This window comes from Triticum dicoccoides, chromosome 6A, assembly GCF_002162155.2.
Source record: "Triticum dicoccoides isolate Atlit2015 ecotype Zavitan chromosome 6A, WEW_v2.0, whole genome shotgun sequence".
In the NCBI taxonomy this organism is placed as follows: domain Eukaryota; kingdom Viridiplantae; phylum Streptophyta; class Magnoliopsida; order Poales; family Poaceae; genus Triticum; species Triticum dicoccoides.
In genome coordinates, this window is record NC_041390.1 from 332,441,885 (window position 1) to 332,469,520 (window position 27,636).

Below are 27,636 nucleotides of genomic sequence, written 5' to 3' on the forward strand. Positions count from 1 at the left end.
GCCGGGGCAAATTGCCCAACAACAGTAGAGCGAGCCACCCTTGAGCCCACAGGCTCCGACCCAAACAACTGCATTGGAACCAGGGCTCGGGAGGCGCCTCTGTGGTGGCATGCAGATCTTTGACAAGATCATAAACACAAGATCAGATGAGGATTAGAAGACGGCGACCCTCGGCAGGATCCTAGCCGAGGAAATCCACAAGACCCCTGGCAAGACCCTTGCCGGGGATGACAGCAACGCCGCGGCAAGACCCTTGCCGCCCCCCGGCAAGACCCTTGCCGAGGGAATCAGCAGGGCCACTGCCAGGACCGTATCAGCCAAGACTCCATCGCCGTTTGCATGCAGCTGCCAGCCCAACCAGCTGGGAAGGCGCCTGCTTGGCAACATGCAGCTTCCAGGCCAAATTAGCAAGCACCTGCGTGGCGGCATGCAGATCTTCATGAAGGCCCTAGCACCGCGCCACCTCAGCTGCCTGCCTGCCTACATGGCGATGCATGCATCGCTTGTCTGGGCGCGTGTCGAAGCCAGGCAAAGCGGTAACGGACAGGATGGGCCTCGTTCCCATCCCCGACAAAGCTAATGGACACCTACGTAGCGCATTTAATGCACTTTGTCCCGTAATGCCGTGCGATTAGCTCGTGCACTGTAGGCCTTTCCACTTCCTATGTGCCACTGTGGCAACCCCTTTTTCCTATAAAAGGACGCCCAAGCTGACCAGAAGAGGGGTTCGGCTTTTTAGGACGGCACAACCACCTTAGCTAGTTCAAAAAGCTCAAGAACACTCAATACATCCGCCAAAGGAGGACTAGGGTTTTACGCATCCTCGCGGCCCGAACCTGGGTAAACGACCCGTGTGCTTGCTCCTAAACCCGCTCTTCTCACGACCCCACGCCCATCGACTGTAGAAGGGATCCCAGTGATCCCATAGGTGTCGTTCTCATCGACACCCGTATTCCGGAACACTTCTCCTCGATCTCTGGGCTAGAATATGGGGCGTTCCGGTTTCTCTGAGCCGGAGTGCTACACCTACTTCATGAAGATCTACCCGAGTGAGGCAAGTCCTTTGTGGGCGATGGCCATGGTGGGATAGACAAGGTTGCTTCTTCGTGGACCCTTCGTGGGTGGAGTCCTCCATGGACTCACGCAACCGTTATCCTTTGTGGGTTGAAGTCTCCATCAACCTGGATGTACGATAGCACCACCTATCGGAACCACGCCAAAAATCTCCATGTCTACATTGCTTTTGCCTTCTCCAAACCCATCCCTTTACCTTCTTATGCAATGTTTTACTTTCCGCTGCTACACTCTTATAATTGTATGTGTAGATTGATTGCTTGACTTGTTCTAATTGCTAAAATCTGCCAACACTTAAAATTGGAAAAGGCTAGATTTTTATTTGGTCAAGTAGTCTAATCACCCCCTCTAGACCTACTTTCGATCCTACACTATTCTTATTTGTTGTGTCCGTGGGTCTCCTGGTTTAACCACAGAAGAGGTCAACAACCCATGAAAAAAGCAGCAGTAGGGGAAGAAATCATGTGGCGAGCTTTACAGTTCTCTATGCGTTGCCGACGGTGAGCTGTCAGAGTACCGGCTCAAGGTGGTTGAGCTTGAAGGTGCTATTGCTACCAAGGGGAAGGAGCTGCAAGAGCAGGCTAGCGTAATTATGCAAAATGACGCCAACACACATTTGCTATCTGAGGCCCGGGCTGATGCCAACTTCCGATGGAAGCAGCTGGAAATGAAGGTCCAAGGGTTGGAGGTCGCCGCCAAATATGAGCCTTGCTTCTTGTTGTGAATTTTCTTTTCCTTTGAGGTTTGTTTCTTGATTAGGTCTTTTTGACACAGTGACACTTCCAGATGTCTTCCATGAGGATGTGGTGGTGTGCCTTGAGCAGGTCGTCGACCTCGGCGAATGGATGCGTAGCGCTCTTGGCACGGCCTGCAATATGTTGTTTTGCTGTATCGGTACTGTAATGGCTAGGTTCACGGACCCAACTATGCATGCGATGGTCGCCCTTGGACTAGACTCAAGAAGCATGAGGAGCTACGGATCACTATTTCTTCCCTAACTAGTGGTGGCACGCAGATCTTCGTATAGAACTACAACAAACAACTTCACCAAGAGAACCATAGGCTCAGTGGTGGCATGCAGATCTTTGTTCAAAAGATCTCCATGGCCATCAGATGGGCCTGCCCTAGTCAAGAAACAAGTCAGATATAAGCACGCGTCAACAACTCATGCCGAGCAAGACCCAGGAATGACCTCGCTCGGCAACAACCATCCTCAGTCGTCCTGATATGAGCAAGCCTTCAACAGCAAGCTATCACCTCACCACGCGTGGCACGGTTGTTTTGTGCTCGTACAATCCTTGTGCCACGCAGCAAGCTGGACAAGACACAAGGGGCGATTCACTCCCCCACCACGTCACATGGTGCACACCTATTTAGAGACGTGTCACGCCCCACATAGGTGGCACCATGGTTGGTGGTGACAAGACATGCATCCATTCACAGAAGATAGAAGGTAGTGACACTTTGCCCAAGCATTTAATGTGCTGATCTACCCTATCGGCTCAGGGTAGTTCCTTAGCAACTACGACATTGTGGTACCCCTTGACATTTGAAAGGAGGACCAGGCTATAGAGAGAGAGGGATGACCTTTTCTCTAGAGAGGAAAGTGGTTGGATCCTTGCTAGAACACCAATAGGAGCACACAACGCTTCCTATTCCCAGAAAGGACTTGTATCTCGCTATCCACAAACACAAACACACACAAGGCAGGAGTAGGGTATTACGCAACCATGTGGCCCGAACCTGGGTAAATCATCGTGGGCATTTCGGTAGTATAGGTCCTCACCTTTGTGCCCCATCCATGAACCAGCTAAAGTACATCCCCCATCCACGGTGTCACGCGCATATTGTTCACACGACCGTTGACATCTAGCATGCCAGGCAGGGGCACTCGTGCAGATCTACATCGACAAAGCCGATGTTGTCTCCGACGATGCGAGATTTGTCGACGATGCGAGATCTGTCGTCATCATCATCATCAGCCTCTTCATCGTCAAGCAGTAATGGCCAGGGTATGGCTGCCTAAGTCTGTAGCCCAGTGTTCTGGGCATCCGCATGACCTTGGCGGCGAAAGCAGGGTGACCCGCCTCACCTTCGGAAGGACCACATGTCTGGCAAGCCCCAGATTATGTGGTTCGCCCTCACCAGCCAAGTGATGGTGTCCTGGATTAGGGGGTCCTAGCCTAGTTGACCTAGTCCATGGGCCGAACTGATGGCCTGTTAACGAGGAAGGACTCCGGAGGCCTCCAACCTATGCGTATCTAGCTTCATCGAGGAGTGGACGTGTATTCCAAGGAGGTCTATTATATTCAGCATGTAATCCCTAGATGGAAACCGACCATGTGTAACCCTAGATACCCCTGATGCCTATATAAACCGGAGGGTTTAGTCCGTAGAGGACCATTCATACATTCATCATTGTCATACCCCAAGGGTTTAGACCACAACTCATGATCTCGAGGTAGATCAACTCTGTACTTTGATACACCCATAATATAAGCAAGTGCAGGACGTAGGATTTTCCCTCCTTAAAGAGGGCCCGAACCTGGGTAAAAACACCATTTTGTCTATCTCTTATTACCCATTGATCCAATCTAACAGCTTGAGCCCCCCTAACCGAGGTTTGCCGGCTTTGACACCGACATTGGTGCTTTCATTGAGATCTCGTTGTTTGATCGCCAAGGGTCCATGTCTCAACTACAGATCGACAACAACATTGGTTTCGGTGACATACTCATCCCCAACCAGCTTTTCACCTTCGACAGCATTGTGCCGCATGCTGACTCGACCACGCTGGGTTAAGAACTTCGCTCTGAATCAAGTCATCATGATCGGAAGCCTGGAGTACACCACAGACGCTGGAGGTGACCTGGTCCTTTTGGGGTGGACCTCAGATCAACTTGAAGACCCCTCCGCCAACGTGGCCCCAGTGTTGGATTATGTTGAAATCCTAGGATCCGCCCTCCACCTAGAGTCGACCCCGGAGATAGATCCGGTGATTGTCACATCCAGCTTGAACATTGGGTCCTCAGAGGCCGGCTTTGAGCTGAGCTCATCTTTAGACCCGGAAGCAGAGTTCATGTCATCCATGACAAATGAAGTTACTACTCCCGCCCATCAGGGACCAGCCCCGGGCGAGCAAAAGGATGGTGCTACATCAGGTAGCTCGGACAAACTCTTCCAGATAAGCCCGACTTATGCCCAGGTCCTAGACACGGAGAAGCTCTCATAGATAAACAATGTGCTGGATCAAATTCAAAACATGGCTATCTCATCCACCGTTTATGGTCAGATTGTATGTAAAGCCAGCGATCGAGAAAATTTGATCCCACCCACCACCCCCCTAGTCGCTATGGTCGAGGATTTGACTGATACGCTTGACTACGGGTCCGACGAAGCCACTGACATGGACGAAGAAGCCTGTGGATATTCTGGACCAAATCCACCCACGATCGTAACCCGAATAGGAAAATGGGATGCTACGTCTACACATGACGTCTACATGGTCGGCACTCGCAAGGAGAAGCCTAAAGAAAACCCTAAGCATCGCCGCCCGAAAAGGTGATCGAAGGGTCACAATGGAAGTAGAAGTGCGACTAGCACCTCGGGTGCCGCACTGCCGCCGATTACGGTGCTTCCCCTGACACCATCGAGAACTTGTCGAGGACGTTCAAGCCTCACCCGCCCAACAGAACGGGCCCACTGGAACTCCCATGGACCAAAATCTTAAGGACATGGGAATCTTCGATGATGATTCGAACAAGTATTACCTTCCTGAATCTGGGGGCAATGTATGTCTCGGCCCCGAAGACTTCGTGGTGCCCACAAACCCGTCCGAGCAAGCATGGTTTCAGTGGCAACTAATTGCAACTGCGGATCATGAAAAAGAAGCAACTGGAGCTGTATACCCATGAACACGCACTCAATGATAAATGGGTGAAAATCCTTGCAGCTGAAGCAGACCACAAAGATCGATGCGCGGCCACCAAGTCGTTCCCACGTCGCCGGCTGCTGCCTGACTTTAATGATGAGGCAACAGATAATCGGTTGCAAGCATACAGCCACATAGGCCAGGTTGACCATCCCTAGAGAGCGAGATCGGCCAACAGGGGCACCCAAGGACCCCTGCTATAACCCCCCTCATGACATGAGTGCTGTCGAGCACCCTGTTGACACATGAACACGTCACGTGTACCCTCGATGCCGGGGATGATGCACCGCAGCTCACGTCGAAGGAAACCCGAACTACAGCGCGATACGCAGGATAGTTGGCGGGTAGTTTTTGAAGACCCAAAACCCCGCATGCCCGGGAGGGAACCCATCAGGGAGTGCAGCGGCTATGGGCTGCCCTTGGTGGATTTTCTCACCCCTAGAGCCTCGGGATTCGCAACTCTCAAACTCGAGGAAGAACGAAAAATGAGAGAGAAAAATGGTGGAGAGATAAAACGCAGATGAAAAAGTAGTATATTGATTTGTTCGATTCTGTGTTGTTCAACCGACCATCACCTCTCATCTATTTATGAGGCAGCTGGACTTCCCGTACAAGAAAAGGGCTCCAAATCTCGTTCAAATCTTTCAAAATTTAACCAAACTCGAATTTAGGTAAGTCTGAGACAACATGTTCAATTTTTTAGTCTCATGGGCCACAAACAACCTCGGATGAGGATGCTCCCAAAAGGAAATTTAACAGTTTTGACGAGGCGAACAACTTTCACTTTGAATAGTTTTTGATTCGAGGCCATCTTAAATACCTAATGTGGCCATCTTTGACTTCGAGTCGGAAGCGGTAATGCAGTTTTCTTGGTTGCCCGAGTGTTGTACCAACCTATTTTTAGGGAAAGCCATCATGACGGTTTATATTTCATGTGAAAAGAATGATACATCGTTTGTTAACACCGGAAAGGTGTAGTAGCACCCGGGTGTGCTGACACCCCATTATCCCATCCGCCGAATCACATAAAGATGCGTGCATAACCTAACGAGTTGTAAACAATAGTGTGCTTAGTCAGGCCATTTGACTTATCTGACAAGCGATATGTACTAGGCCTTAGGTCTAGTTAGCAGGTAGTAGGTCTGACGAGCCTATTTTCGACAGGAGTGACAGGCGGGTCACATTCAACACAGTTAAAATGTGACCATTTGTTTTGGAGACAATAATTTGCAGAAACATTTGCAGCTCGTCTCGACTACTCTAGAATGGACTTCTCTTGATAAAGGTGCGAGTTAGAGCATAGAAAACAGCATCTCGTCTCCATTGATCTGTTCGTCAGTCAATTGCAGAGGCATGAACAGTATCCGCGCGACTGTTCATCTGGGATTACATTGCTCCTCACTCTATAAAAATACTCTGGGCCAAGAGTGACTTTTCCTGTCCATGTGCTGCACGCTGGAGAGAGATAGAGATTGGAACAGTGACAAGTGATATGCTGCGTTGGTTACTTTTGGTTTTTTAATTCACGGGCTGGATAACGATTAGACTATGAGGATGGGAATATGTACTATTCTTATAGGCATGCTAATGTGAAACAATTGTATGACATGGCACGGATCTCTCAGACTTGTGATCCACGCGAGGAGTCCTGGTTGTTGGGTGCCCCGACACCCGGGTGTTGAAAAGCCAGTCTCTTGTTAACACATCAACTAAGAATCTCGGAGGTTCAGATTTCCAAACAATGGTTCACGCCTTCTCTGAGTTCCTAGCCACTACATCTACCGCCATATTGGCCGCCCTAGGACAATGAGTAAAAACTATGGAAATAAAATTACTAGCTAGAAAAGAACATTCTTCAAATCGTTGTTACTGGGTGAAGTGAATTCCCGCTATTCTGCATGATCCCAGTAACCACCATGCAATCTGCCTCCATATGTATCTTGCTACACCCCACCTCATTTGCGAGTATGAGTCCATCTCGTAGTCCTCTTGCTTCCACCGTCGCCGCATCTTCCACGAAGGGTATGTTAATGCATGCAGCTGCAATGAAAAAGACATGATCATCGCGAAGCACTGCACCCATACTTCCCATGCCATTATGATAATCGAAGGTGGCGTCAACATTTAATTTGATGATCCCATCTGCTGGTTTACTCCATCCGTGCCTCTTAATCTTTACATTCTTCAACTTTGCCCGTGAGAAATTTTTCACAAGTGTTGAGATTGCCTGAGCCAAATTGGTCGGTTCATACATATGTTCTCCATGTGTGTATTTGCTACACTCCCACCATACATACCACATTGTAGTTGCCACTAGGTCATTTTGATGCACATTATTTACCAGCAGTCTAACTGACCTTTTGGATAGTAGCAAGTCCGAAAGCACTGACCCCCTTCACGTTCAATGGAGCACACTTCAGACACTAACTCATGCATTCCCAGGATCAGCCAAATCCCCTCTCGTGCATAGAAACATAGCATGCTGAATACTTTCACAACCTGAAATACACAGGGGGCATTGTGTGAAGGTTACATATGTCGGTTAGCTAAGACACCCTTGTAGGGGATTGCTCCAAGCAAAGTTCTCCAAACATGAATTTTAATTTTTGATTGCACACACAACTTCTCAATGGCAGGCCAAACTAGACTAGTACTTGAGGCTTGAATTGAATTTGTCATCCTCAACTTTCTTCTGTGTTGATGGGAAGCTATCATGAAAGGTGCACCAGCTTGCTTGCTTGGTCAACACATGCTTTAAACACATATTTCTCTTTCGCTATCTTACTTGTATAGCTTAGGGTTTCTTTTCCCCGAAGAAGATGTGAATCAAGAAAAGGGAGACGAGTTTGAGTTGTTAGAAAGACCAGTGCCCGCTAAGCCAATAACTTTACTTGCAGGTGTCGGTGTCAAAACCGGCGGATCTCGGGTAGGGGGTCCCGAACTGTGCGTCTAAGGCGGATGGTAACAGGAGGCGGGGGACACGATGTTTACCCAGGTTCGGGCCCTCTTGATGGAGGTAATACCCTACGTCCTGCTTGATTATTCTTGATAATATGAGTAGTACAAGAGTTGATCTACCACGAGATCGAAGAGGCTAAACCCTAGAAGCTAACCTATGGTATGATTGTTGTTGTTTGTCCTATGGACTAAACCCTCCGGTTTATATAGACACCGGAGGGGGCTAGGGTTACACATAGTCGGTTACAAGGAAGGAGATCTACATATCCGTATTGCCAAGCTTGCCTTCCACGCCAAGGAGAGTCCCATCCGGACACGGGACGAAGTCTTCAATCTTGTATCTTCATAGTCCAACAGTCCGGCCAAAGGATATAGTCCGCCAGTCAGGATACCCCCTAATCCAGGACTCCCTCAGTAGCCCCTGAACCAGGCTTCAATGACGATGAGTCCGGCGCGCAGATTTTCTTCGGCATTGCAAGGCGGGTTCCTCCTTCGAATACTTCATAGAATATTTTGAACACGAGGATCGTGTCCGACTCTGCAAAGAAGTTCCACTTACCACCGTAGAGAGAATAACATTTCCATAAATCTAATCTGCTGGCATACTCCGTAGTGTGACATCACAACATAGCCAGGTCTTTATTCGAATCGTTTTTCATAACCAATCTCAGCGTGTTTTGCGAGGCGGTTTCCTTGGCACATCTTGTTGAAGCAGAGATCGTGTGCTCTTTATTACGGGATTCTCATCAATATGGATGTGGGTAACCCAACCGTGCCTATGGGTAGGACTCCTAGATCTTAGGGAAGTCCCAAACGGCCACGAGGAGGATGCTTGATATTCACCCTCTTTATAAAGGGGACAAGGCTTTTTCCTCTCGATCTTAATTGAATCCGCCTCCCGCCTCAAGTTCCAACACCCAAAGCTCAGGTTTAGGCACTTCGGACCTTCAACTATGTCCGGATCCAACCTTCAAGGTCGGTGGATGCCTTCCTCCATCACGGAGGAGGACATCAAGAACTTGAGAGAGGCCAGATAACTGACCGCCGAAATTTCGCATCGGCTGCCTGCCCGAGGGCAAGTCGTCCCTACTCCCGAACCCAACGAGAGCGTCGTGTTCGTCTCCCACTTCCTCCGAGGACTGGGCCTCGCTCTGGATCCCTTTGTTAGGGGTCTTATGTTCTATTATGGGCTAGATTTTCACGATCTGGCCCCGGATTCCCTTCTCCACATCTCGACTTTTATTGTCATATGTGAGTCCTTCCTCCGCATTACCCCTCACTTCAGCCTGTGGCTCAAGACCTTCGATGTGAAGCCGAAGATGATCGAGGGGCATCACACAGTGTGCGGAGGCACTTTAATAAGCAAAATCGCTGACGCTCTATGGCCTGAGGGTTGCTTCCCAGAGGTGTCCGGATTGTGGCAGCAGGAGTGGTTCTACATCACAGCTCCCCGAAGTGCCAAGTGGGTAGCTGCCCCCACCATTCGCTCAGCCCCCCACCACAACTAATGTCATGGATCAGTAGGGGCTGAGCTGGGGTCCAGCCAAGGACGTGCCAATACTGCAAAGCCATATCCGAGATCTCCTTGAGAGAGATTTCAGTCTGGTTATGGTAGTGCAAGTTATGCTAGTTCGTCAAGTCCAGCCTTGCAAACGCCGGCCCCTTCCAATGTGGGAATTTAACCCGGAAGGACCGCGAGCTATTCAACATTTCCTTGGCATGACACACAAAGAGATGTACGAATTGTTCTTCGGACCACAAATAATGTGTCCGGACATCCCTGAGGATGAAGGTCTGAGCTGCAATCGCCCGGATACCCAAGTAAGTAGCCCCGCACCAGAACACACTGTCCGTTTATTTATCGCAATGTTGCCCTAAAAAATCCGCCCTTTGACCAGGATTGGATAGCGAAGGCAAAGTTGATCAGGTGTCTGGCCCCCTCCCTAAGACCTCACCAAATCCCGTGCTAACTAGGATGCTGCAGATCGTGCCTTATTAAGCGCCCTTAGGAGAAGATAAAGGGGGGAACAAGGAGGCTAGCGCCTCCGCGAAGGAGGTTAGCCGGGGAGGATGAACTGAAACTTCCTCTCCCCAGGGGAGGAGGAACTGAAACTTCCTCTCCCCAGGGGAGGAGGAACTAAAACTTCCTCTCCCCAGGGGAGGAAAAGAACCGCCTCTGAGGACCCGGAGACAATGGTCTCCAAACGGGGGAAGAAATCTCCGCCGGAGGGTCCTGCCCTAGGGGATACCCTGGCTGCACTATGCCCTCAAGGGGATCAGCCCTCCACCGAGCTGTAAGTAAAAGGGTACTTAATAATGAAAATATCTCGCCTTACTTCTGAGGAAAATAATCGAAGCATTTATCTTGCAGTTCGGATCTTAGCCCTTCTCAACAGAGCTCATCTTCAGGGGATCTTCTTCCAGAGATGATGGAGAGCGAAATGCCTCCCCCTGCCATACCGCCTTACGAGGCAGGCGACCCCGAGGTGTTGTTGCGGAGGGTTTCTCCTTATCCGGCAAGGCCATAAGGTAATCCTATGGCCTCCCGAAGTCCTCAGTATTCGGCTCTTGAAGAGAGCAATCGAAAGAGTCCAGCACCGTCTGGTGTGCTGTCGGACGTACTGAGGGATCTGCTAGAGCAAACAACTCTCTCAGAAGAGCACCGTACGTTGATGGGTACGGTGATTGAAAGGATTTCGTCTGCCGAAAGCGGGTTGCATGAAGCCTTTATGAGTCTACTGATGGGTTTTGAGGTACGTGATATGATGTACATTTTTGATAGTACCGCACATTTTTAGATGTGCCCTGTGTAGATAGTAGCCCCTGAGACTCTAGTTGTCGTCGAAAACGGCGGCAAACAGAGGATCATAGTCCCAGGTAATAACCAGACCGCCTTTATGTGGAGGTGGTTGAAGCTCCGATGGCTAGCTGGACTGATGGGTTTGCCGAACTAAGGCGGCAACTGGATGCGGCAGACACCGACATCGTGCTTGTTAACAAGCGGCTTGACGAGGCACATGGTAAGTGATTTTTCTGGTGATTGTCAAATAATATGTTGTGACTGCAGATGGAGCTGCCACCGTGGAGACCCTTCGGGCGGAGCTTGCCCGAGCCAAGGAGCAAGCAAGGAGTAGCAATGCGGCCGCTTTAAAGGCGACCAAAGAGTTAAGGGCCGAACAGGTCGCGCATTGCGAGAGCAAAGAGAAAATAGCCAAGATGGCTATAGAGTTAAAAGATGCTGCTGACCGTTACCAGCTTCTTGAAGAAGAAAACCGAGCAAAGGCGAGGGACCTGGAAAAGGCCCGGGTGGCTGCCAAGGAAGCCTGCTCCAAAACTAGAGCGACGAAGGAGGAGCTGCATCAAGCTGCGGATATTGTATCTGGGAAGCCCGTCTTGTTGCGGACTAAGTTCGGGGATCCAAAGTATGCACCTTTGGACCAGCTATGGAGTTCTGCGGACGCCTACATGGATTTGGCTGCAAGTGCTGCCAATGCGGCCGAGTACTTCAAGGATCGGAAAGATCATGAAGTGGAAAAGCTGTTTTGGTCACAGTTTCATGCTCTAGCCCGTCTGCTGCTGTTGAATGAGCAAATGGCCGAGTGGGCCGAGCTCCATAGATTATCTGGACTTGCCATGAGGTCCGTTGTGGATAATTCAAGGCCGAATAGCTATTTTAGCTTAGTGCAACAGTTCCTTGGTGTTGTGCCACGCATCGATGCTGTAAAGAGGTCAGCAAGCATAGAAGGCTCGCAGATGGCCCTTGCCCGTGTCAAAACATACTGGGCGGAGATGGATGCCACCACTGTTGCGGCACAGGGTTCAGCCATAGGCCGAGTGGCTGCCGAGCACTACTTTGAAGAAGTTCTTGAAGGCGCTCGTTCGATAGAGGCTCAGTGCTTGAAGAATATTATGTTTAAGTGACATGTATTCCCATTGTAAAAACAATGTTTTATTGAGTTTATCAAGGCTGTATTTATACTTTTGCCCGAAAGTACTATGATGCCTCCTCTGCGGCCGTTTATGTATATATGTATATAACCTGAAAGAAGGCAGTCGTCGGCTTCAGCCCCCACACATATAATGCGAGGGTGCTCGCAGAAGACGCATGTTCACACTTGATCCAACGTCTTGGTCCATTAAGGAGGTGATAGCGCAGCGAACTAGGCAATCGGTCTATAATGCTTTAACACTTTCACTTAGCCAGAGGAGTCTGACAGTGGGGCTACTATATAGCCCCTGGTGGCTCCGCGCTCATCCGAATTCGGGGCGCGTACATGCCTGGCCGAGAAACAGCCCTTCGTTAAGGCGAGGAATCCCAAAGATTTCGCTATGTCATCGAGTGGTTGACCAGTCTCATGCTATATCATGACAGTCAGTTTTCGGCTTTCTCTACTGAGGTCCTCGTCCGGATGAACCAGGGCACAATCGCAGTAGTTCTCCTGGTGCCGCCTTAGCCGATAGAGCGAAACGTAAGGCAGCAAAACACAAGAGCCGGGCAAACCCAACATTTGACCAAAGACATGATTCGGAGCAGATGCATATAAGGCCAAACTCGCGACGCCGAACACTCCCTAAGGTATTCTGTCCTTATGATGTAAACCGGGCTAAATAGTGCCCTTTGTAATAAGCCCCTGGTGTCCAAGTATGTGCAATATTCTGACGTGGCCACATGCCAATAAGTCAGCATCCTTCTCAATTGTACTAAGAATCCGGGGGATGTATATCAACAAGAGACAGTAAAAAAGGTTTACGCAGGGTCTTAATCTAAAAAGAATCCTTGGAACGGGTCCCTGTTGCACGTCTGCGCCTATGTCTCCGTTGTGCCGTATCCTGGACGGGTGTAGCACGATGGTCGTCTGTAGAAGAGAGGAACTTAGTTGAAAAGTTGTCGTGCAAAAGGTAGGTTATACTAAATAAACCATGTACAGTTCAAGATGAGTAAAGTTGAGCCTAATTGTCACTTGTTTACACGCGTTGAGCCCCTTGTATTGTTATAGGGGTATAGCCATCAAACCTGTATCAATTATATATAGCTGCACCGGACTTGTCTAACCGTGTCCGTGGTCTTGACGACCAGTCAGATGCTCTAGTTGGTGAGGTCGTCTAGTGTGTGGCAGCCAAGGCAGGCGCATGGTCTTCTGCGCGCAAGGAGCGCTCAACATTTCCATCTACTGTAATGATGCCACGTGGACCGGGCATCTTAAGCATGAGAGAAGCGTAATGCGGTATTGCGTTGAAGCGAGCGAAAGCTTCGCGTCCGAGCAGTGCTTGATAGCCACTTTGGAACGGAGCGATGTGGAAGGTTAACTTTTCGCTGCGGAAGTTATCGGGAGAGCCGAATATAACCTCTAGTAGCAGGGAGCCCGTGCAATGGGCTTCTGGGCCTGGCGTTACTCCTTTAGAGGTAGTATTGCTATGGCTGATTTTTGTTGGGTCTATCCCCATTTTGCGGACTGTGTCCTGATATATCAGGTTTAAACTACTGCCGCCGTCCATCAGGACTCGTGTGAAGTGGTATCCGTCAATTATCGGGTCTAACACCAGGGCAGCCCATCCTGCATGCCGGATACTTGCCGAGTAATCCCAATGGTCAAAGGTGATCGGTTGGGATGACCAGTGGCAGAACTCCGCGGTGATAGGCCCTGGGGCATATGTCTCTACGAGTGCCGCTTTGTTTCTCCCCTTCATCACGTGTAACACGTTTACTGTTTTGACTTTTGGTGGGAATTTCTTCTATTCCCCAGTGCCTTGCTTGTGAGGTTCGTCCTCGTCTTCGCTTGGTGTATCCTACCCCTTGTGTTCGGTGTTGAATTTGCCGGACTGCTTGAAGACCCAACATTCTCTATGGGTATGATTTGCAGGTTTATCGGGGGTGCTGTGGATCTGACATAGTTTGTCCATAATCTTGTTCAAGCTGGATAGTTCGTCTCTGTTGCCTTTGGAGGGCAGCTTTTGCTGACCTGGCCGAGAGCATCTGAATCCTACGTTTACCGCCGTGCTCTTCGGGCTGTCTTCTTTATTCCGACGCTTGTTTTTGCTACGTTGTGGCTTCCCATTTCCGTCCCTGACTTCGGATGTACTTGGGTCGCTGGTGCTGCATCGGGCTAACCAGCTGTCCTCGCCCGCGCAAAAGCGGGTCATGAGGCTTGTTAATGCTTCCATTGTTCTCGGCTTTTCTTGGCTGAGGTGTCTGACAAGCCATTCGTCTCGAACGTTGTGCTTGAAAGATGCTAAGGCTTTGGTGTCCGGACAGTCGACTATTTGGTTCTTTTTAGTGAGAAACATGTTCCAAAGCTTTCGGGCTGACTGTCCGGGCTGTTGAGTGATATGACTTAAATCGTCTGCATCCGGTGGTCGGACATAGGTCCCTTGAAAATTTGCCCAAAAAGCGTCTTCGAGCTCTTCCTAGCTTCCAATGGAGTTTTTGGGGAGGCTTTTAAGCCAGTGCCGAGCTGGACCTTTGAGCTTGAGGGGTAAGTACTTGATGGCGTGGAGATCGTCTCCTCGAGCCATGTGGATATGGAGGATGTAGTCCTCAATGCAGATCCCAGGGCCTGTCGTTCCGTCGTACGCCTCTATGTTTACGGGTTTGAATCCCTCTAGAAATTCATGGTCCGGCACCTCATCGGTGAAACATAGGGGGTGTGCGGCACCCCTGTATTTGGGTGTACCGTGGTGTTCGGATTTTTGTTGTGTTGCATTGCATCCTGGAGCGCGCTTGCTTAGCCCGTAGATGGATCTGGTTGTGCCGTCCTTTTGATGTGAGTCCTCACGTGGATCGCGTATTGGCTTGTGTGCGGCGTCATCTGCCGCTCTATATTGGCCACAAGGTCGTCTATCTGACCGGATGGCTGTTTTGTTTTTTGATTGCGGGGGATCTAAGGCCTCCTCATCAAATTCAGGTAGCAGCTTTCGCTTCGGGCTGCAGTGTTGAGTACTCCACTCCATCTAATTCTGAGTGTGTCTTGTGCAGCCCTGAGCCTTTGCTTCTGCTTTCTCTGACTCCTCGCAGTGGGAACAAGCCTTTGATGGGTATTCTGTTGCTCCGGGTGCCTGTCCGGTGTGATGTCATCTGGACTGTTATCTTCGCCAGAGTCAGGTTGTTCGGTTTGATTCTCCGTGTTGCCATGGTCAGACGGTGGTTCAATGTCGTGTTTCTCGTCTACTAGCTCACCCTACTCTATCGCCGGGTCTATATGATCGCTGTTTCTGCCGAGGCGGGATTAGGAGAGGCGCCTACGCCGCCGGTTTGACTGCTTCTCAAGGGAACGATCCTTTGCTGCCTCCTTCCGTTCCTCGTCATCGTTTTGTTTGGGTGTGTCCACCATGTATACATCATATGATGAAGTGGGCGTCTAGTACCCTGTGGGCAGTGGCTCCTATTCGTCTCCTGCATCGTCATCCATACGATGTCTTCGGAGTCGAAGGAGGGCATGTTGGTCAAATCATCGACAGTGGCTACTAAGTGGGTGGTGGGTGGGCGGCGAATTTCTTCGTCATCCACTTCCCGATCTGGCCGGCCATAGTTCGGCCAGGACTCTCCTGACAAGGAGAGAGACCTTAATGAGTTTAGTATGTCGCCGAAGGGCGAGTGCTGAAGGATATCCGCGGAGTTGAACTCCACGATCGGCGCCTAGTTGGATTTGATAGGCACGGGCGCAGGCGGTTCGGAGTCCGTGGCCGGGGAAGAATCCGGCAGGTCGGCGCCACGGCTCCCGTGAAGGGTAAGGTCAATACTTGGCTCGATCACCGTTGAGAATGCGGCCTCCGTGGTAGGGTCTAACCACCCATCCATTGATGGCACAATTGGCTCCGAATTGAGGGTCGGAGCGGTTGCCGGTGCGGTCTCCTGAACACTGTCCAATGGTAGAGCTCAATCATGCTCATGGTGACCGTGCGGCGCACTCGGCAGGGGCTCGAATCCGTCGAAGATCAAGTCTCCACGGATGTCAGCCATGTAGTTTAAGCTTCCAAACTTGACCTGGTGGCCAGGGGCGTCACTCTCGATCTGCTCTAGATGGCCAAGCGAGTTGGCCCGCAGTGCGGTGCCGCCGGATACAAAGATCTGTCCGAGGAGAAAATTCTCGCCCCGGACTGCATCGCTATTGATGATTGAAGGAGCCATCCAGCCTAATGATGATGAAACAGATGAACTCTCAATGAAAGCACCAATGTCGGTGTCAAAACCGGCGGATCTCGGGTAGGGGGTCCCGAACTGTGCGTCTAAGGCAGATGGTAACAGGAGGGCGGGGACACGATGTTTACCCAGGTTCGGGCCCTCTTGATGTAGGTAATACCCTATGTCCTGCTTGATTATTCTTGATAATATGAGTAGTACAAGAGTTGATCTACCATGAGATCGAAGAGGCTAAACCCTAGAAGCTAGCCTATGGTATGATTGTTGTTGTTTGTCCTACGGATTAAACCCTCCAGTTTATATAGACACCGGAGGGGGCTAGGGTTACACAGAGTCGATTACAAGGAAGAAGGAGATCTACATATCCGTATTGCCAAGCTTGCCTTCCACGGCAAGGAGAGACCCATCCGAACATGGGACGAAGTCTTCAATCTTGTATCTTCATAGTCCAATAGTCCGGCAATGGATATAGTCCGGTAGTCCGGTAGTCCGGATACCCCCTAATCCAGGACTCCCTCAGCAGGCTTGGAGCTTAGTGCGAACGGTGAGCCGACACTTTCTGGGGCTGGTCAAATGGTTTATTTGCACATGTGGTTAGCAAGATAGCAAGCCAATAGACTACCCGACCGATCCACTGTCCTCTAGGAAAAGGCAGTGATTTTCAGCCTTGCTTTCATAAAGAAGCAAAGGCTGAGAAAAGCACGCTAAGAATCAGTGAAGAAAGGGAGGTCAAGGTTTCCAAACCGACAGACCGTTGGTCCAGATAGAGTAGTTCCACTAGTGAGAGTGGTTCCCAAAATTTATAATTTTTTTTTGTGTTCTGCTCCCATTCTTCAAGATATGCCGATCTTATAGAGAAAACACCACTCCTATTAAGATGCCATGACACAAAATCTTCCATCACCCCCAAAGCTAATGGAATATTCATAATTTGTTGCACTTCAACTGGCCAAAATAAATCCCTAAGCAGATGCTCATCCCACACTCTATTATCAATATCAACAAGTTCAGAAACTTTTGTAACCACTATGTTACCTCTTAGTGTGATAACTCCGTGTGTAGGGCTGCTGGGTATCCAAGGGTCTTCTGAAATGTTAATCTAGGACCCGTCACCGACTCTCCATATGTGCCCTCTTTCCAAACATTCTATTCCACTCCAAAGACTCTGCCAAGTATATGAGCTGCCTTTCTTCAGGCAGCATTTCAGAAGATCCCCATTAGGTAAAATATTTCTCTCTAAGCACTATAACACATAGTGACTCAGGCTCACACAAGATATGCCAACATTGTTTAGCGAGAAGGGCTAGATTAATGCAGCGTAAATCTCGGAGCCCATGCCTCCCTTGTCCTTTGGAACACACATGTTCCACCAAGAAAACCAGTGTATGTGTTTTTTCAAATCTTCTCCCCACCAATATTTAGATATATATGTGGTAATACTATTACACACTTGTTTGGGCAATTTGAACATTGACATTGCATAAGATGGGATGGCATGAATCACCGCTTTTAATAGGACCTCCCTACCTCTGTCGGATTTAAGGCTCCACAGACCCAAGAAGGTTTGAACTCTAGGGCGTGTGCGAAGATGTCAACCTCTCCAGCTTAGAGCCCATCGCAACACAGCCTAGCCTAGCCGGATTCGTGAAGGTGAGGAACAAATTGAACACGATAGTTTACCAGGTTTGGGCCACCTTAGGTGTAAGACCCTACTCCTACTTTTGGTGGATTGGCCTCACGAGGGGCCGAGGATGAACTAGTTTTCACACACAATATGCGACTCTATCCTAAAGGAACTCGAAGGTCCCACCAAGGATAGAAGCGCATATTTGAGATGCTTTTGCAAGGTGGATATCATTACATTGTACCATTACATAATAGCTGGGGATACATACAAAGGCATACAAATGCCACATGAATACATCAAACATAATACATGAGATCAACATCCGACTATGGATGAAAACACAAACAGAAACTCAAACGACATCCACCCTACCATTCCAGGCTACCGACTGGGAACCTATCCCCTGAACAAAGAAGAAGCAGAAGAAGAACTCCCAAACAAGCAAACATCACGCTCACTTCGGATCACCGCATTACCTGTACCTGCAACTGTTGTTGTAGTAATTTGTGAGCCACGAGGACTCAGCAATCCCATTACCATGGGTATCTAGACTAGCAAATCTTAATGGGTATGGAAAAGGATAAGTGGTGAGGTTGCAACAGCGACTAAGCAATGTATGGTGGCTAACTCATGAGTATAAGAATAAGATGAGAAACTACGCTAGCGGCCGCAAACTAGTAATGATCAGTAAGTGATCCTAAACTACTTACGTTCGAACATAACCCAATCGTGTTCTCCTCTCGAACCTCCCCAAAAAGAGACAATCATGGTTACGCACGCGGTTGGTGTGTTTTAATTGGGTTTACTTCAAGTCCAATACAACCGGATATTAACAAATTCCCATCTGCCACATAACCGCGGGCACAACTCTAGAAAGTTTAAACCCTGCAGGGGTGTCCCAACTTAGCCCGTGACAAGCTCACGATTCGCAGAGACAATCCTCCATCATGGGACCCTCCGGTCAGACTCGGAATCCCGGTGCACAAGACATTTCGACAATGGTAAAACAAAACCAGCAAGACCTCCCGATGCATCGACCTAGCCTGATAAGAGTCACACGTATCTCGTTCTCAGGGTACACCGAATGGCCCAGACATCGGGTTGGCTGAGACCCTGGTTGCCTAGGGGGCGCCGGACATCGCCCGGATTGGACCAACACTCACGAGGAGCATTGTCCCGGGGGTTGATTAAGAGTCCTCTGGTGCTAGTCGGTCCCTATGTAAGTTTTAGTTGTTATTAGGCAAACGGTAAAACCAATGTTGGGCCTTGTTGGAAGAGTTTTATTCGAAGCGAACTGTCAAGAGGGGGCCATAAACCCTTATCGTGTTAGGGATGCAAAATCAAGGAACATAACACCGGTATGATGGAAACTAGGGCGGCAAGAGTGGAAAAAAACACCAGGCAAAAGGCCGATTCTTCCACCCTTTACCAAGTATATATGTGCATTAATTAAATAAGAGATAGTGTGATATCCCATGATATCCAAGTCCCGAATGGAACAACCTGCACCTGCAACAAGAAATGCTATAAGAGGGGCTGAACAAGGCGGTAACATAGCCAAACAACGGGTTGGTAGGAAGGGTGAAAAGGTTAGAGGCTATCATGACAATTTGGGAGACTTGATAAACAAGTGGTAGGTAGCGCGACATAGCGATAGCATCGAGACAACTAGCATAGCAAAGATAGTAGTGAGATCCAAGATGACGGTCACCTTGCCTGAAATCCTGATAGGAAGAAGAACGAGTCGATGAAGAAGACGAACCCACGCAGTCAAACGAATCCTCACATCGCAACGAAACAGGAACTATCGAGAAGGAGCGCAACTAGAAAGAAGCAAACAACATGGTAAACACACAACACATATCAAGACATGATGCTCAACCAAATATGATGCATGACAATTCTACATGATGCTACTCATGACAAGAGAGGATACATACAAGAACATCACATCAAAGCAAGTTTAAATGAGTCCAGAATCAACATATAACAATCCCGGAAACTCCTCATATGCAAATTTCAAAATTGGTCCAGATCTGAATAACACACAATGGTGAAGTTCTTACACAGGAAGTTAACATGCACCATGATGATCTACATGGTTTTCTAGTCAAGTTACATATAAAGTTCATTTAATTCGAAGCTACGGCCTAGAAGATATGGGCAAAACAAGTTAAACATGGCATCGATGCAATTGTAACCAAAACACAATCACAAACACTCCAAACACATGGATGCAACATGGCATGATGAAAATATGTGCAAAACCAAGCAAGTTTCATATAGAACATGCTCCAAACGGAGCCACGGTTCAACACATACACACGAAACAAGTTTAAAGGGCAAGCTGTCCAAAACAGCAAGTAGACACTTCGCAATCAAGGAATCAACATGCTACAGGAAACATATGGACACAAACTTGATACGCACATCAAGTATAGATTACATGCTTCATATGAAATCAAGGTTCAGGTTCATAGGAATCAGGATTAATCCAAGATGATTAAAGCAAAATGCAACTTTATAGCATAGATTATGACTTAGTGGAAAACATGGCATACATGTGAGCAGAAATAACATGTTGACATGTTGAAGGCATGAAACAATGATGCTACAGTGCAAGAACATAACAAGCAAAAGCATGGCTTTAAAGTACAGGTTAAACATGGCAAAATATTGTTACTAAGGATCTCCATATAACCCCTAAATCAATGGCAATCATCAAGACAAGATTGCAAGTTATAACAGATTCATAGACAAAGTGAAAAATAGAGTAAGGTTGAAAACAGATTCATGATGCATACTTTGAGACAAACAAATATATGCTATAGGAACATTTCATGGCATCAAAAGGCATGCCAAGCATGTACACGTCAAGCACTACAAAACATGAACACTGAGCTATTGCTAGAAAACATGAGAACATGCTCAAAACATCATGGCTAGATTGCAAATGATAACAGATTCACAGACTTGGTAAAATAAACTGAACATGGCACGAACAGTGACAAGTAGGCATGTTTGTGAGCTTGCAAAACTCACCACAAATCATTTCATGGCATGTGAATGTAACCAACAACAAGAAGGCATATTTGCGCAACTACTCATGGCAATAAAAGGGCCATAGGATGCATAGATCGCAAGCTATTCGCACGACAAGAATGAACTTACTGTTAACAGACTGACAACAACATTATTTAGCAATTTGAGAGCATGATAACAACAAGCTACAGTAGGCTATAAATGCAAACAAGGGCATGTATGGATATATCATCACAATATCTACAAAACATACTGAATGAGCATCTCCAGATTATGCATGGATTCACTTGTAGCATCAAGTTAACATGGCAACATAATGTAGCAGGTTCAGACTTAGCAGAAATCATCAAGTCACTGAAATCAGCAACATCAAGTACCCTACTTTGCATGCTTGTGCTAGTCACCACAGGGCACATAGAAATAGATGGATGGCACCACTGTAAATATGGCATGAAGATGCTCCTAAAACATGTTGGCATGATGCTCAAAAGATAAACACACAAAATGCTATGAAAATGACAAATCAGCAAGTTACAACAATTTTCAGTAGTTTATAACATTTAGCACTTCTGCGATGAGGATTAAGGCATCAAGATGATCAGTAACATGCAAGCAATCTACAGCAACATGTAGAGCATTCAGAGATGTACAATTTTACATATTATGCACGCAGATCGGAGCCACATGCACAAAGTTATGCCCATCACAAGATGCAACAAAATGTTGATTACAGAAAAGACTTAGAAGATTTTACACTAAGCGGCAGATAGCTAAAATGCGCAACAAGCGGGATTTAGAGGGTGGCTCACCATTGGGCCAAACGGCCTGGCTGGGTTAGGCCTGTCGGTGCCGTGGGCATGAACTAGTACAGTGGATGAACAACCTCGCGAGGGCTATGGCAGTGAGGGTGGAAAGGATCCGGTCCCTCTCTAAAGTGGTGGCTCACCTATCTTTATAGTGGCCTTGGTCCTCTCCCCAAAACTTAGGCGGGAAGGGATCCCACAATGGACAATTTGAAAGAGGACAAGAAGTACATCTAAACCTGACGAAAGGTGGTCTTCACCTGCAAAGCTTATGGTCGCAACACAGCGGTAGGCTCGATGATGACCTTTGGAAGATTCCTCACGAACCCATGGGCTCGATGATGGACTCATACCTCCGTCCTGTCGAGCCCGTGGTCTTGGCCTTGTAGCACCGCAATGGAAACCTTTGGGAGATTCCTCAGGAATCCACGCATGTCCTTGCCTCCTTAACACCAAAGAGGAAACTGCCTCCTCTGCGCTCGCTAGCGCCCGCTTGGCCTTGGTTGTCATGGCTCATGTCATCATGGCCTCATCAGATGGGGTACCTGCATAGATATCTCCGCTCCTCGGGAGGCCGCCTGGGGAGGCTGCTCCCTCTGGAGGTCTTGGTGTCGTCTGCCTCGCGAAGCTTGGCTCCTAGCGATGGTCTTATCTTGATGGTCTTGGAGATGGGCTGCTCTAGGCCGTCGAACGAGCCACGCCATAGGCCGTAGGCAGGCAAGTCTAGGTACACTGGTTCCCAGAACGATGACAGTAGCCCCCGGTCCCAAGGTACGCTCAATTTGGCTTCGAGGCGAAGCCAAGGGGCAAGGGCGAAGAGCCGCGAGCCCTAGTCGCCTGCGAGCCAGGCTGACGCGTGGCGCTTGACGGGACGCGGGCGCCTCCGCACCCCACGTCGCCTCGGCACTGCCAGGCCATCATTACTCCTCCACGTCTTACCTCAGATCCCCTTTCCTCCATTAAGGACCTCTCCAGATCCAATCGAGCTCGGCTTTGCTACTTCTTGAGCTTGCGTTGGTTTTTTCCTTGAAAAGTAATGGGTGATGCAGCAAAGTAGAGATAAGTATTTCTCTCAGTTTGAGAACCAAGGTATCAATCCAGTAGGAGACAATGCACAAAACACCAATACCTGCACAAACAATCAAACAACTTGCACCCAACGCGATAAAGGGGTTGTCAATCCCTTCATGGTCACATGCAAAAGTGAGATCTGATAGAGATAGATAAAGCTAAACAGAAGATAAAGTAAATAGTTTTGGTTTATAGATCGGAAAGTAAAAGATTGCAAAATAGTAGATCGGAAACTAATATGAAGGAAAATAATAGATCGGAAACTTATATGATGGAAAATGGACCCGGAGGCCATAGGTTTCACTAGAGGCTTCTCACAAGATAGCAAATAATATGGTGGGTGAACAAATTACTGTCGAGCAATTGGTAGAAAGGGGCAAAGTTATGACGATATCTAAGGCAATGATTATGAATATAGGCATCACGTCTGTGTCAAATAGATCGAAATGATTCTGCATCTACTATTACTCCACACGTCGACCGACTCCTTCCTGCATCTAGAGTATTAAGTTGATGAAGAACAGAGTAACACATTAAGTAAGATGCCATGATGTAGAGGAATAAACTCAAGCAATATGATGTAAACTCCGTCTTTTTATCCTCGATGGCAACAATACAATACATGCCTTGCTGCCCCTACTGTCACTGGCACTACAAAAAAATGCACTTCCGTGATGATACGTGTTTGTCATAGTAGGCCACGTTTTCTGTCATGCATGTACATCCATGATGATTTTATGATAGAATCAAGATAGTCATACCTGTCCTGCCGTAGAAGTGTTCCATGACATTACCAAAATTATCACCACGGAAGTGTCCACTTCCATGACGATAAATGGCGCGTCATGGAAGTGTTTTCGTCAAGGGTAACCGACACATGGCATCCACCGTAACAGGTCGTCGTTAAGCTATCGTGTCCGGTTTTGGATCCAATAACCTGTTAAGAGTGCGGACCAATAGGGATTTTCCACGTGTAAAATTCTCATTGGCCGGAGGAAACACGTGTTGGCTCACCGTTGGGACAGATGTCATCCACTCATGTGACAGGAGGCGCCTATGATACGTCGACATGTGGCACGGCCCAACAGAGGCACATTCCGGTGAAAAGGCTAGCCCATTTGACTTGGTCAAAGAGGTAGCGGGCCAACCCATGGAAAGCCTGTTAACGACCTATTAGCATATAGCCCATTTATAGCCCGCTAGGTCACGACCCATTACTAAATATCCGAATTAGGCCCAGTAGCGTCATCTGGGCCGTCTAGTATGATTCCAGCTCGGTAACTTCCGGCCCTTGTATCGCCCGTGATGTCTTTCTGCCCATATGAGGCCATTTGTAACTCTTGGCCCATTAATGGCCCATGGTGAAACTGGCCCGTAATGAACAGTGTGTTGCTTTATACCCATTAACGGCCCATTAGTTCGTCGGCCATTTCCAGCTTGTGTTAACTATTGGCCTTCTAAGGGCCCATTTATTCTGGGGCTCATTTCCAGAATTCGATTACTTATGGTCCGTTACTGGCCTATTCAGCTTGTGGGCCAAATTCAGCCAGTGGTTACTGTCGGCCTGCTTGTGGCTCGTTAACACGTTGGGCTGTTTTCGTAGCGTCATCAATTACGGCCTATTAACAACCCATTATGGTCGGGCCATAAAATAGATAATTTCCACTCTAGTCCGTTTATGGCACATTTAGCGGTCCGTCATTAGTCCACAAATAGTATGGCCCATGTTTGGCAAAACGATTATGCGGCCCGTAGAAGGCCCACAGACGAGACGGCTGATAGAAGGCCCATGGATCCTACGGCTCATAGAAGTCCCATGGATCCTACGGCCCGTGGAAGGCCCATGGATCGTACAGCATGTGGAGGGCCATGGTCACTACAGCAGGTAGCAGGACCTTGGTCACAACAGTCCGTGTGTTGCCATGGTTATTGTGGCCACTAGAAAAACGCGGAAAAAGAACTACAGTGACTACAAGCAAACAACTAAACAAGACAATAAGGAAATAAATAAGGAACTAACGCTAGGCTATTATGGCTATTACACATATTACATCCACTGGGCATCAAAGTTTGCCACCAATGCAAATATAGAGAACAAAGTAGTATATTACATACACTGGCCATCTAAATTGGCCACCAGTGCAAATAAACGCTGTAGCAAAACAAGTCCATAACTGAAACAACTTCAAAATAGCTCAAGAAACAATATCTTGGGTATCCAACATGCTGGCAATAAGCTTAGCAATCTTATTAGCTTTGTCCTATTTGGCGCTAACATCCTCCAACCCTTGTTGTTACACCAGAAAGTATGCATATGAATGCTCCAGGGACTTCTTCAGTCCTTTCGCTTCTTGTCGCAACACAGTTGATCGATGTCTTTCAGCTTGTAGTTGAGACTCAAGAAATCGAACTGATTCAGACAGTGAGTTTGAATAACTTGTGCAAGCGGTAGTGGCTAGTAACTCGAACACTAAACCAAGACAGGACTTTGGGGTTGTCTCACTGTCTTCACGATAGTTGTCCTTAGCTATTTTATCAGCTTTGTTGGAGACCAACAAGGATGTCTCACTATCCTGAACCTTATTTGCATTACTTCCTTTACCATTGCTTAATAAGGCACTCTTCCCCAATATTCTATCAGCATTCTAAAAGAAGAAACAAGCAGGAACATAACATATTTAGCATGTATGAGTATATGAAACTCATTCGGTGAACCAGTTCATTAGTAAGGTGGACAGGATTAAACTACCAAGTCTTCTATTGCCAAGTAGTACATAATAAAAGCATCAAACAAACATATATCTATGTCCTATGGTCACTGCATTGTCTTGTCAAATCAAAATAGAGACACGGTTCAAATCATATCAGTTCAAGACAAAGCAACACTGAGAGAATACAAAGCGTGGGAAAGTACACGGCACAACAAGATTTCAGATTGGTACCACGGGTCTACATGTACAACAACACTATTGGCTATGTTGTTATGCTAGTAATGTGCATGATATGAGAATTCAACTGTATACACAATTGAAATTGAAATCAACAGAGCTATTCATAAGAGCAAACTTGTTAAAGAAATATGCGTAAACATACCTGCTGTGCCATTGGAGTTTCGATTGGATCCTTCAATTTAAAATTAAGTTTGTATGAGTAAATACAATGATACAAGAGCAAAACAGTATGCACGATAGCAATGGAAACTTAAATGAGAATAGTTGTTCTTCAGGTTTAAGCACTTGTTCTACATGAAGAGAGTACAGTAAGACACAAGAATATAGTACTTAAAATAGAAAATGAGCTCATAGACCTTACCACATTCTTGGTTCGGGACCAGTACAAAACAAGGCGTTCCTAGTCATCGTCCAGTAAATGTGTCTCAGGAGAACGTAAGAGAATTTGATGAGTTTCTTGGCCAGTGAAGTACGTTTTCTTCAAGTAATTCCATGTCACACCCTAGCTAGTCCATGCATTAGAGTGTGCATCATGTTTACTTTTCATCAGAAACTTGAAATGGGGAAGGCAAAACCCCCAGCACCCTTTTTGAAATCAAGTAGGGTTTACTAAAAAATAATTTCAATGAACCTGAAATGCCCTTCTAAAATGTTCACCCTCTTTGTCTTAGGTTAGAACCTCTGGCAAAATTGGTGCACAATTTTCTAGGTCAACAGAAGGTCATTGAATTAAATCATAAGTATTTGAATTTGGGCATTTAAATGCTATAAAATAATTTAAATGGTCAAATAATTCTGGGAGTAAATGTTTCCTGTTGGAACTATTCTAAACAGAGGCCACATTTATTTTCAGGATTTTTGGAAATGTTCTAGTATTTTAAATAAAGCTAAACAATTGTAGTTTAATGGAAAACAGAAACTAAATCAAAAAAAAGGGAGAAAGAAGCCCACCTGGGCCTTATCTGGCTCGGCCCAGCCTACTGGCTCGGCCAGTCACCCCCTACCTCGCGCCAGGAGGCAGGGGCGCGTGCTCGCCGCGCGCCGGCCACGCGCCGGCCACCTCCTGCTTCTGCCGACGCCGAGAGACGCCCAGAGGACGCAACGCGACCCCCACGTCTCCCTCTCATCCTCTCTCACTCTCCCCCTCGTCTCCCTCATCCTCTCCCGCGATGGCCGAGCGCGTCCCTCGCCGCCGATCGCCGTAGTCACCGCCAGAGACCTCCCCTCGCCCCTCCGACGAGCCCATCAGCTCCGCCTCGACTCCCTCGTCCTCCCCACCGAGCCACGCTTCGTCGGAAGCCTGCAACGCCGCCTTTGCCCTCGTCTTCAACCTCGGGCATCCGAGATCACCAGCGACCGCACCTCTTCTCCAGCCCGTCCCCGAGCTCGCTGACCCCCTCTTCGACTCCGCTGTGAGCTCCTCTTCTTTTCCCCATAGTTCCCGTGCTCGATTACGCCTCATAGCCACCGCCCCCTTCGAGCCCGAGTGCTCCTCGCCGCCGGCCATGTCGCCGTCGTGGCTACGACCGTGTAAGCACGCGTCCGAGCGCCTCACCATGCTCAGTGCAGCACCAGGAACCCGTAGCCACCACCAGATCTTCCTCCCGTGCACTGTACCGTCGAAACCGACCTCACCCGACTCCGGCGACCGCCAAGCTCGTCGTCGGCGACGTTTCTCACCACCCCGAGCCCAACTACCACCACCAAACGATGCGGCTCGTTCCCAGCTACCCGTAGATGGTCTCCGCCATCGATTTGGTCGCCTAAGGGCGTTTTCCGAAGCCCTCCGCCGTCTCGGCCTCGCCGCGACACAACGCCGGCGGGATTAGCCCTGTTGACCGGTGGTTTGACCACTGACGTGGACTGGGTGGGCCCAGGTTGACTCCTTTGAGTCAATGACAAGTGGGCCCCCCTCTGCTAATTATCCAGATTAGTTTCTAACTAAAATTAGTTAGTTTAATTAGTATAATCACTGACTAGTGGGCCCTACCCAGTAATTAGGCTAACTAAACATAGTTAGTGCACTGAGAGGCTGACAGAAG